General features: G+C 49.2%; 14 non-coding genes across 14 annotated transcripts; 12 read left to right on the forward strand and 2 right to left on the reverse strand.

Annotated features, from left to right (window-relative positions):
• Window positions 1–206: 206 nt before the first annotated feature.
• trnac-gca (transfer RNA cysteine (anticodon GCA)) lies at window positions 207–278 on the forward strand. The gene has a single exon. It is a non-coding gene; the product is annotated as a tRNA-Cys (tRNA).
• Window positions 279–1,371: 1,093 nt separating this feature from the next.
• Window positions 1,372–1,443, reverse strand: trnae-cuc (transfer RNA glutamic acid (anticodon CUC)). Its single transcript has one exon. It is a non-coding gene; the product is annotated as a tRNA-Glu (tRNA).
• Window positions 1,444–2,114: 671 nt separating this feature from the next.
• trnac-gca (transfer RNA cysteine (anticodon GCA)) lies at window positions 2,115–2,186 on the forward strand. Its single transcript has one exon. It is a non-coding gene; the product is annotated as a tRNA-Cys (tRNA).
• Window positions 2,187–3,103: 917 nt separating this feature from the next.
• trnai-aau (transfer RNA isoleucine (anticodon AAU)) lies at window positions 3,104–3,177 on the forward strand. The gene has a single exon. It is a non-coding gene; the product is annotated as a tRNA-Ile (tRNA).
• A 95-nt stretch (window positions 3,178–3,272) lies between these two features.
• Window positions 3,273–3,345, forward strand: trnaf-gaa (transfer RNA phenylalanine (anticodon GAA)). Its single transcript has one exon. It is a non-coding gene; the product is annotated as a tRNA-Phe (tRNA).
• Window positions 3,346–3,666: 321 nt separating this feature from the next.
• On the forward strand, window positions 3,667–3,738 carry trnaq-cug (transfer RNA glutamine (anticodon CUG)). Its single transcript has one exon. It is a non-coding gene; the product is annotated as a tRNA-Gln (tRNA).
• Window positions 3,739–4,134: 396 nt separating this feature from the next.
• Window positions 4,135–4,221, forward strand: trnay-gua (transfer RNA tyrosine (anticodon GUA)). The gene is given in 2 exon segments: window positions 4,135–4,171; window positions 4,186–4,221. It is a non-coding gene; the product is annotated as a tRNA-Tyr (tRNA).
• A 1,189-nt stretch (window positions 4,222–5,410) lies between these two features.
• trnac-gca (transfer RNA cysteine (anticodon GCA)) lies at window positions 5,411–5,482 on the forward strand. Its single transcript has one exon. It is a non-coding gene; the product is annotated as a tRNA-Cys (tRNA).
• Window positions 5,483–6,580: 1,098 nt separating this feature from the next.
• On the reverse strand, window positions 6,581–6,652 carry trnae-cuc (transfer RNA glutamic acid (anticodon CUC)). The gene has a single exon. It is a non-coding gene; the product is annotated as a tRNA-Glu (tRNA).
• A 671-nt stretch (window positions 6,653–7,323) lies between these two features.
• On the forward strand, window positions 7,324–7,395 carry trnac-gca (transfer RNA cysteine (anticodon GCA)). Its single transcript has one exon. It is a non-coding gene; the product is annotated as a tRNA-Cys (tRNA).
• A 906-nt stretch (window positions 7,396–8,301) lies between these two features.
• Window positions 8,302–8,375, forward strand: trnai-aau (transfer RNA isoleucine (anticodon AAU)). Its single transcript has one exon. It is a non-coding gene; the product is annotated as a tRNA-Ile (tRNA).
• A 95-nt stretch (window positions 8,376–8,470) lies between these two features.
• trnaf-gaa (transfer RNA phenylalanine (anticodon GAA)) lies at window positions 8,471–8,543 on the forward strand. The gene has a single exon. It is a non-coding gene; the product is annotated as a tRNA-Phe (tRNA).
• A 274-nt stretch (window positions 8,544–8,817) lies between these two features.
• trnaq-cug (transfer RNA glutamine (anticodon CUG)) lies at window positions 8,818–8,889 on the forward strand. Its single transcript has one exon. It is a non-coding gene; the product is annotated as a tRNA-Gln (tRNA).
• A 335-nt stretch (window positions 8,890–9,224) lies between these two features.
• Window positions 9,225–9,311, forward strand: trnay-gua (transfer RNA tyrosine (anticodon GUA)). The gene is given in 2 exon segments: window positions 9,225–9,261; window positions 9,276–9,311. It is a non-coding gene; the product is annotated as a tRNA-Tyr (tRNA).
• The last annotated feature ends 156 nt before the right edge of the window (window positions 9,312–9,467 follow it).

Below are 9,467 nucleotides of genomic sequence, written 5' to 3' on the forward strand. Positions count from 1 at the left end.
TAGCGATCCTTAGGTCACTGGTTTGACTCTGACTCGAAGGACGTTGTTTTCACGCGGCCACTGTTTTTGTTGGGCCGGCCTTCTCAAAGCGGCAAGCAGAGCTTGACTTCACAGTCCACCGCCGGGGGGCAAAAGAGCGTTCCCTGAACGGGAATCACAGTGAAGGAACTTATTCTCCTTTAGCGGTGTATTGCGGTGCTGTTTGTGGGGGTATAGCTCAGTGGTAGAGCATTTGGCTGCAGATCAAGAGGTCTCCGGTTCGAATCTGGGTGCCCCCTTTGTATCTGGCAGCTTAACTTCAGTGTTGAGCTGTCCTTGTTTGATGTTGTCAAAGTCAAGATGCTCGCTCTCTTCTACTGGTTCAAACACCGGAAGTGGCGTTCTTGGCCTTAACTTTAAAGGGAGGCTGGCTCAGTGGTGGAGCATTTAACTGCAGGCCAAGAAGTCTCTGTCTGAAGTCCGGGTGCCACGTTTGGACAGCTTCGAGCTAACCGAAAGTTTATCATCAACGTCAGGCTGTCATTGTTTGATGTTGTCACATTGAAGGAGGTCAGTTTCCTTCATTGGTTTATTGCAGTGTGCCTCATCGGGGTATAGCTCGGTGGTAGGACCCTTGACTGCAGATTAAGAGATCCCTGAGTCAAATTTAGGCCCCCCCTTTGCCCTTGGCAGCTTTGGACCAACCAAGGCTTTAACTTTAAAGTCAGCCTGTCTTTGAAAGTGACGACGTATTGTCAAGCATGGTGACCCATACTCGAAATTGGTCCTCTGCATTTAACCCATCACGAGTGCACACACACACACAGACCGGAGCAGTGGGCAACCATTGCTCCGGTGCCCAGGGAGCAACTGGGGGTTCGGTGCCTTGCTCAAGGGCACTTCAGTCATGGTGTTGAAGGTGGAAAGAGCGCTGTTCATTCACAATCCCCACCTTCAATTCCTGCTGGTGCGGGAATCGAACAAGCGACCTTTGGGTTACAAGCCAGACTCTCTCTTTGTTTGATATCGTCACATTGAAGGGAGTCGTTTTGTTTCAGTGGTTTTGTACAGTGCATCTCATGGGGGTATATCTCAGTGGTGGCGCATTTAACTGCAGATGAAGAGGTCCCTGGTTCAAATGCAGGTGCCCCCTTTGGCCTTGGCAGCTTTGGACCAACCAAAGCTTTGACCTTAAAGTCAGCCTGTCTTTGTTTGATATCTTCACAGTGAAGGAAGTCAGTTCAATTCAATTGTTTCAGTGGTTTTGTGCAGTGCATCTTATGGGGGTATATCTCAGTGGTGGCGCATTTAACTGCAGATTAAGAGTTCTTTGAGCCTTCTCAAAGCAGAAAGTCGAGATTGACTTTGCAGTCCGCTGCTGGGGGTAGAGCGTTCCCTGACCGGGAATCGAACCCGGGCCGCGGCGGTGAGAGCGCCGAATCCTAACCACTAGACCACCAGGGAAGGGCTGGGCGGCTGCTGGCCTGTTAATATCATGAGAAGAAGCAGACCGCAATACAGGCCTCTGTCACGTAGAAACCCAGCAACTCCACCCCGGCCGGTGGGCCAGTGACGCAATGGATAACGCGTCTGACTGTGTCGTTGTCACACAAGAGACATGTTTTTCCGCTCTATGTATTGTAATGATTTTATGCATCATAGAGTGTGAAGTGGTTTACTTGTTTTCTCAAGTCCATTTTTTCCCCTCTTAACATTTTAGTGTGTATGTCTTTAAGAACACATGACAGGAAGCAGGAACTGTATAAAGAGAGCAGCATGCCAGACAAACAGGGAATCACTAAACAGAACTTGCTGGATTGTGGAGTTTCCAAACTGTTGATTTACCTTTCCGGTCACAACTTTGCAACCAACTGGATTATCACTTCTCATGGACTGTATATACACTGTCAAAGTGTCAAAAGTGAAGGAACTTATTCACTTTCAGTGGTTTATTGCCGCTCTGTTCACGGGGTATAGCATTTGACTGCAGATCAAGAGGTCCCCGGTTCAAATCCGGGTGCCCCCTTTGGACTGGAAGCTTTGGGTTAACCGAAGCTTGACTTCCATGTGAAGCTGTTATTGTTTGATATTGTCACAGTGAAGGAACTTATTCTCCTTGTTGCAGCGCTGTTTGTGGGGGTATAGCTCAGTGGTAGAGCATTTGACTGCAGATCAAGAGGTCCCCGGTTCAAATCCGGGTGCCCCCTTTGTATTTGGCAGCTTAGCTTCAGTGTGTAGCTGTCATTGTTTGACCGTTGTCAAAGTCAAGGTGCTCACTGTCTTCTAGTGGTTCGAACACCGGAAGTGGCGTTCTTGGCCTAACCGAAGCCTTGACTTTAAAGGGAGGCTGGCTTAGTGGTGGAGCATTTAACTGCAGGCCAAGAGTCACTCACTGAAGTTTGAAGTCTGGGTGCCACGTTTGGACAGCTTCGAGCTAACTGAAAGTTTATCATCAACGTCAGGCTGGCATTGTTTGATGTTGTCACATTGAAGGAGGTCAGTTTCCTTCATTGGTTTATTGCAGTGTGCCTCATCGGGGTATAGCTCGGTGGTAGGACCCTTGACTGCAGATTAAGAGATCCCTGAGTCAAATTTAGGTCCCCCCTTTGCAGCTTTGGACCAACCAAAGCTTTGACTTTAAAGTCAGCCTGTCTTTGAAAGTGAAAGTGACGACGTATTGTCAAGCATGGTGACCCATACTCGAAATTGGTCCTCTGCATTTAACCCATCACAAGTGCACACACACACACACAGACCCGGAGCAGTGGGCAGCCATTGCTCCAGCGCCCGGGGAGCAATTGGGGGTTCGGTGCCTTGCTCAAGGGCACTTCAGTCATGGTATTGAAGGTGGAAAGAGCGCTGTTCATTCACAATCCCCAACTTCAATTCCTGCTGGTGCGGGAATCGAACCAGCGACCTTTGGGTTACAAGCCAGACTCTCTCTTTGTTTGATATCGTCACATTGAAGGGAGTCGTTTTGTTTCAGTGGTTTTGTACAGTGCATCCTATGGGGGTATATCTCAGTGGTGGCGCATTTAACTGCAGATGAAGAGGTCCCTGGTTCAAATCTGGGTGCCCACTTTGGACTGAAAGCTCTGCACTCTGATTAAATTAGCTGGATCCAGGCCGGTTAGCTCAGTTGGTTAGAGCGTGGTGCTAATAACGCCAAGGTCGCGGGTTCGATCCCCGTACGGGCCAGCTTCTTTTGGTCTGTTAGCTCATCTCTGCTCTTCTCGCAAAGTGACGGTTGGTCCTAACGTAAAGCCCTGCTGACCAAGCTGACGGCAAGACTGGCCGAAATAGCTCAGTTGGGAGAGCGTTAGACTGAAGATCTAAAGGTCCCTGGTTCGATCCCGGGTTTCGGCAGATGCTGCCTGCTTCTGTCTTTTGGAGGGTGTCCAGTGATCCAGTGACTTGGATCCAACCCCTCCAATCTAAATGGGTCCCCATAGCCGCAACGCTATCTCCTTCCCAGACAGCTGTGCGCAAGGCGGTCGTGGCTCCATGGTGTAACGTTTAACGCGCCGGACTTTGAATGCAGAGATTCGAGTTCAAATCTCGGTGGAACCTGCGTGCCTTCTTGCGGCAGGTAAAGGAAGAAAAGCAAGCGCTTTTTTTTTTTTGCTGCTGACGAGCCGTACACGACTTATTCTTTGCGGTCCTGTGAGCTGTGGCTGCTTCTTGCGTGGTTCCATGGTGTAATGGTTAGCACTCTGGACTCTGAATCCAGCGATCCGAGTTCAAATCTCGGTGGGACCTGCTTTTGCCACGAATGTGCGCAGGCCCTGTCCGAAAAAAAAAAAAAAAAAACGTTTTCACAGCAGTGGGCCCCAAAAGCTTCACGTACCGAGTATCTGTAATAACGCCAAGGTCACAGGTTTGATCCCCGTACCGGCCAGGGTTTATTTATTTATTCAATTATTTTTTCATTTTGCCTGGACAAGACTTTGCGGACAAGTTCCCGTATGGCGTAGCAGTCAGGATGCTTGGTTTTCACCTAGGCGGCCCATGTGCGACTTCCGGTATGGGAAGGGGGCTGCTCCTTGCTTCCCTCTTTGAACGTCCCGCACGTCTTCCTGCGTCAGAAGTCATTTCTCGCCAGCAGTCGCGCTACAGAATCGTGATAGGCCGAGGTTGTGTCCCCGTTCCCCCGTGCCTTCGATAGCTCAGCTGGTAGAGCGGAGGACTGTAGGAGGAGCGTTGGCAATCCTTAGGTCGCTGGTTCGACTCCGGCTCGAAGGAGGTTGTTTTTGACGCGCCCACCATTTCTGTTGGGCCGGCCTTCTCAAAGCAGAAAGTCGAGATTGACTTCGCAGTCCGCCGCCAGGGGGGGGTGGGTAAAAGTGCATTCCCTGACCGGCTGCTGGCTTGTTAATAACATGAGAAGAAGCAGACAGCAATACAGGCCTCTGTCACGCCGAAAGCCAACAAGTCTGGTGCGAGCACAGGGCACCCCGGCCGGTGGGCCAGTGACGCAATGGATAACGCATCTGACTGTGTCGCTGTCACACAAGAGACGTGTTTTGCAAGAATTCCTGCTTGCTGGCATTCACATCAATCCACAAGTCGTTCTTTTAGGTTAGGCTGTTTCATTCAAGTCAATATAAAAACTATTATGCTATGTCTAGCGTTCTCTTACGTTACTGAGCACAGCAAACTGTGGTACGAGTACCAGTAGTGGTACTCAGGCTCCCTCTAGTGGTACACAGAGGAAGTTACCGCATTTTGTCTTGGGTGTGACTTTCTGCAGACACTGCAAAGGCAGAGTACGCTAACTTCGAAATAGGGGTAAAAATCAAGTTTGAGCTCACCGTTTTTTAATGTAGATCATTTTCATTGCTAAAACATCTAATTGCCAAATTTCCAATGTCCTACCTATAATTAATTTGGCTGGACAAATAAAAAAACGTTAAAGTCATTTTTCTCATTTTCACACTCTAGCGAGTTAAGGTCTTTTGCCTTTGTAGGGCAGTTGTTTTCTCAAGTCCATTTTTCCCCTCTTAACATTTTAGTGTGTATGTCTGTAAGAACACATGACAGGAAAGCAGGAACTGTATAAAGAGAGCAGCATGCCAGACAAACAGGGAATCACTAAATAGAACTTGCTGGATAGTGGAGTTTCCAAACTGTTGATTTACCTTTCCAGGACACAACTTTGCAACCAACTGGATTATCACTTCTCATGGACTGTATATACACTGTCAAAGTGTCAAAAGTGAAGGAACTTATTCACTTTTAGTGGTTTATTGCCGCTCTGTTCATGGCGTTTGACTGCAGATCAAGAGGTCCCCGGTTCAAATCCGGGTGCCCCCTTTGGACTGGAAGCTTTGGGTCAACCGAAGCTTGACTTCCATGTGAAGCTGTTATTGTTTGATATTGTCACAGTGAAGGAACTTATTCTCCTTTAGCGGTGTATTGCGGTGCTGTTTGTGGGGGTATAGCTCAGTGGTAGAGCATTTGGCTGCAGATCAAGAGGTCTCCGGTTCGAATCTGGGTGCCCCCTTTGTATCTGGCAGCTTAACTTCAGTGTTGAGCTGTCCTTGTTTGATGTTGTCAAAGTCAAGATGCTCGCTCTCTTCTACTGGTTCAAACACCGGAAGTGGCGTTCTTGGCCTTAACTTTAAAGGGAGGCTGGCTCAGTGGTGGAGCATTTAACTGCAGGCCAAGAAGTCTCTGTCTGAAGTCCGGGTGCCACGTTTGGACAGCTTCGAGCTAACCGAAAGTTTATCATCAACGTCAGGCTGTCATTGTTTGATGTTGTCACATTGAAGGAGGTCAGTTTCCTTCATTGGTTTATTGCAGTGTGCCTCATCGGGGTATAGCTCGGTGGTAGGACCCTTGACTGCAGATTAAGAGATCCCTGAGTCAAATTTAGGCCCCCCCTTTGCCCTTGGCAGCTTTGGACCAACCAAGGCTTTAACTTTAAAGTCAGCCTGTCTTTGAAAGTGACGACGTATTGTCAAGCATGGTGACCCATACTCGAAATTGGTCCTCTGCATTTAACCCATCACGAGTGCACACACACACACAGACCCGGAGCAGTGGGCAACCATTGCTCCGGTGCCCAGGGAGCAACTGGGGGTTCGGTGCCTTGCTCAAGGGCACTTCAGTCATGGTGTTGAAGGTGGAAAGAGCGCTGTTCATTCACAATCCCCACCTTCAATTCCTGCTGGTGCGGGAATCGAACAAGCGACCTTTGGGTTACAAGCCAGACTCTCTCTTTGTTTGATATCGTCACATTGAAGGGAGTCGTTTTGTTTCAGTGGTTTTGTACAGTGCATCTCATGGGGGTATATCTCAGTGGTGGCGCATTTAACTGCAGATGAAGAGGTCCCTGGTTCAAATGCAGGTGCCCCCTTTGGCCTTGGCAGCTTTGGACCAACCAAAGCTTTGACCTTAAAGTCAGCCTGTCTTTGTTTGATATCTTCACAGTGAAGGAAGTCAGTTCAATTCAATTGTTTCAGTGGTTTTGTGCAGTGCATCTTATGGGGGTATATCTCAGTGGTGGCGCATTTAACTGCAGATTAAGAGTTCTTTGAGCCTTCTCAAAGCAGAAAGTCGAGATTGACTTTGCAGTCCGCTGCTGGGGGGTAAAAGAGCGTTCCCTGACCGGGAATCGAACCCGGGCCGCGGCGGTGAGAGCGCCGAATCCTAACCACTAGACCACCAGGGAAGGGCTGGGCGGCTGCTGGCCTGTTAATATCATGAGAAGAAGCAGACCGCAATACAGGCCTCTGTCACGTAGAAACCCAGCAACTCCACCCCGGCCGGTGGGCCAGTGACGCAATGGATAACGCGTCTGACTGTGTCGTTGTCACACAAGAGACATGTTTTTCCGCTCTATGTATTGTAATGATTTTATGCATCATAGGTGTGAAGTGGTTTACTTGTTTTCTCAAGTCCATTTTTTCCCCTCTTAACATTTTAGTGTGTATGTCTTTAAGAACACATGACAGGAAGCAGGAACTGTATAAAGAGAGCAGCATGCCAGACAAACAGGGAATCACTAAACAGAACTTGCTGGATTGTGGAGTTTCCAAACTGTTGATTTACCTTTCCGGTCACAACTTTGCAACCAACTGGATTATCACTTCTCATGGACTGTATATACACTGTCAAAGTGTCAAAAGTGAAGGAACTTATTCACTTTCAGTGGTTTATTGCCGCTCTGTTCACGGGGGTATAGCATTTGACTGCAGATCAAGAGGTCCCCGGTTCAAATCCGGGTGCCCCCTTTGGACTGGAAGCTTTGGGTTAACCGAAGCTTGACTTCCATGTGAAGCTGTTATTGTTTGATATTGTCACAGTGAAGGAACTTATTCTCCTTGTTGCAGCGCTGTTTGTGGGGGTATAGCTCAGTGGTAGAGCATTTGACTGCAGATCAAGAGGTCCCCGGTTCAAATCCGGGTGCCCCCTTTGTATTTGGCAGCTTAGCTTCAGTGTGTAGCTGTCATTGTTTGACGTTGTCAAAGTCAAGGTGCTCACTGTCTTCTAGTGGTTCGAACACCGGAAGTGGCGTTCTTGGCCTAACCGAAGCCTTGACTTTAAAGGGAGGCTGGCTTAGTGGTGGAGCATTTAACTGCAGGCCAAGAAGTCACTGTTTGAAGTCTGGGTGCCACGTTTGGACAGCTTCGAGCTAACTGAAAGTTTATCATCAACGTCAGGCTGGCATTGTTTGATGTTGTCACATTGAAGGAGGTCAGTTTCCTTCATTGGTTTATTGCAGTGTGCCTCATCGGGGTATAGCTCGGTGGTAGGACCCTTGACTGCAGATTAAGAGATCCCTGAGTCAAATTTAGGTCCCTTTGCAGCTTTGGACCAACCAAAGCTTTGACTTTAAAGTCAGCCTGTCTTTGAAAGTGAAAGTGACGACGTATTGTCAAGCATGGTGACCCATACTCGAAATTGGTCCTCTGCATTTAACCCATCACAAGTGCACACACACACACACAGACCCGGAGCAGTGGGCAGCCATTGCTCCAGCGCCCGGGAGCAATTGGGGGTTCGGTGCCTTGCTCAAGGGCACTTCAGTCATGGTATTGAAGGTGGAAAGAGCGCTGTTCATTCACAATCCCCAACTTCAATTCCTGCTGGTGCGGGAATCGAACCAGCGACCTTTGGGTTACAAGCCAGACTCTCTCTTTGTTTGATATCGTCACATTGAAGGGAGTCGTTTTGTTTCAGTGGTTTTGTACAGTGCATCCTATGGGGGTATATCTCAGTGGTGGCGCATTTAACTGCAGATGAAGAGGTCCCTGGTTCAAATCTGGGTGCCCACTTTGGACTGAAAGCTCTGCACTCTGATTAAATTAGCTGGATCCAGGCCGGTTAGCTCAGTTGGTTAGAGCGTGGTGCTAATAACGCCAAGGTCGCGGGTTCGATCCCCGTACGGGCCAGCTTCTTTTGGTCTGTTAGCTCATCTCTGCTCTTCTCGCAAAGTGACGGTTGGTCCTAACGTAAAGCCCTGCTGACCAAGCTGACGGCAAGACTGGCCGAAATAGCTCAGTTGGGAGAGCGTTAGACTGAAGATCTAAAGGTCCCTGGTTCGATCCCGGGTTTCGGCAGATGCTGCCTGCTTCTGTCTTTTGGTCGAGGGTGTCCAGTGATCCAGTGACTTGGATCCAACCCCTCCAATCTAAATGGGTCCCCATAGCCGCAACGCTATCTCCTTCCCAGACAGCTGTGCGCAAGGCGGTCGTGGCTCCATGGTGTAACGTTTAACGCGCCGGACTTTGAATGCAGAGATTCGAGTTCAAATCTCGGTGGAACCTGCGTGCCTTCTTGCGGCAGGTAAAGGAAGAAAAGCAAGCGCTCGTGAGCTGTGGCTGCTTCTTGCGTGGTTCCATGGTGTAATGGTTAGCACTCTGGACTCTGAATCCAGCGATCCGAGTTCAAATCTCGGTGGGACCTGCTTTTGCCACGAATGTGCGCAGGCCCTGTCCGAAAAAAAAAAAAAAAAAAACGTTTTCACAGCAGTGGGCCCCAAAAGCTTCACGTACCGAGTATCTGTAATAACGCCAAGGTCACAGGTTTGATCCCCGTACCGGCCAGGGTTTATTTATTTATTCAATTATTTTTTCATTTTGCCTGGACAAGACTTTGCGGACAAGTTCCCGTATGGCGTAGCAGTCAGGATGCTTGGTTTTCACCTAGGCGGCCCATGTGCGACTTCCGGTATGGGAAGGGGGCTGCTCCTTGCTTCCCTCTTTGAACGTCCCGCACGTCTTCCTGCGTCAGAAGCCGTGCCTTCGATAGCTCAGCTGGTAGAGCGGAGGACTGTAGGAGGAGCGTTGGCAATCCTTAGGTCGCTGGTTCGACTCCGGCTCGAAGGAGGTTGTTTTTGACGCGCCCACCATTTCTGTTGGGCCGGCCTTCTCAAAGCAGAAAGTCGAGATTGACTTCGCAGTCCGCCGCCAGGGGGGGGTGGGTAAAAGTGCATTCCCTGACCGGCTGCTGGCTTGTTAATAACATGAGAAGAAGCAGACAGC

This window comes from Labeo rohita, chromosome 11 (assembly GCF_022985175.1).
Source record: "Labeo rohita strain BAU-BD-2019 chromosome 11, IGBB_LRoh.1.0, whole genome shotgun sequence".
Classification (NCBI taxonomy): Eukaryota; Metazoa; Chordata; class Actinopteri; order Cypriniformes; family Cyprinidae; genus Labeo; species Labeo rohita.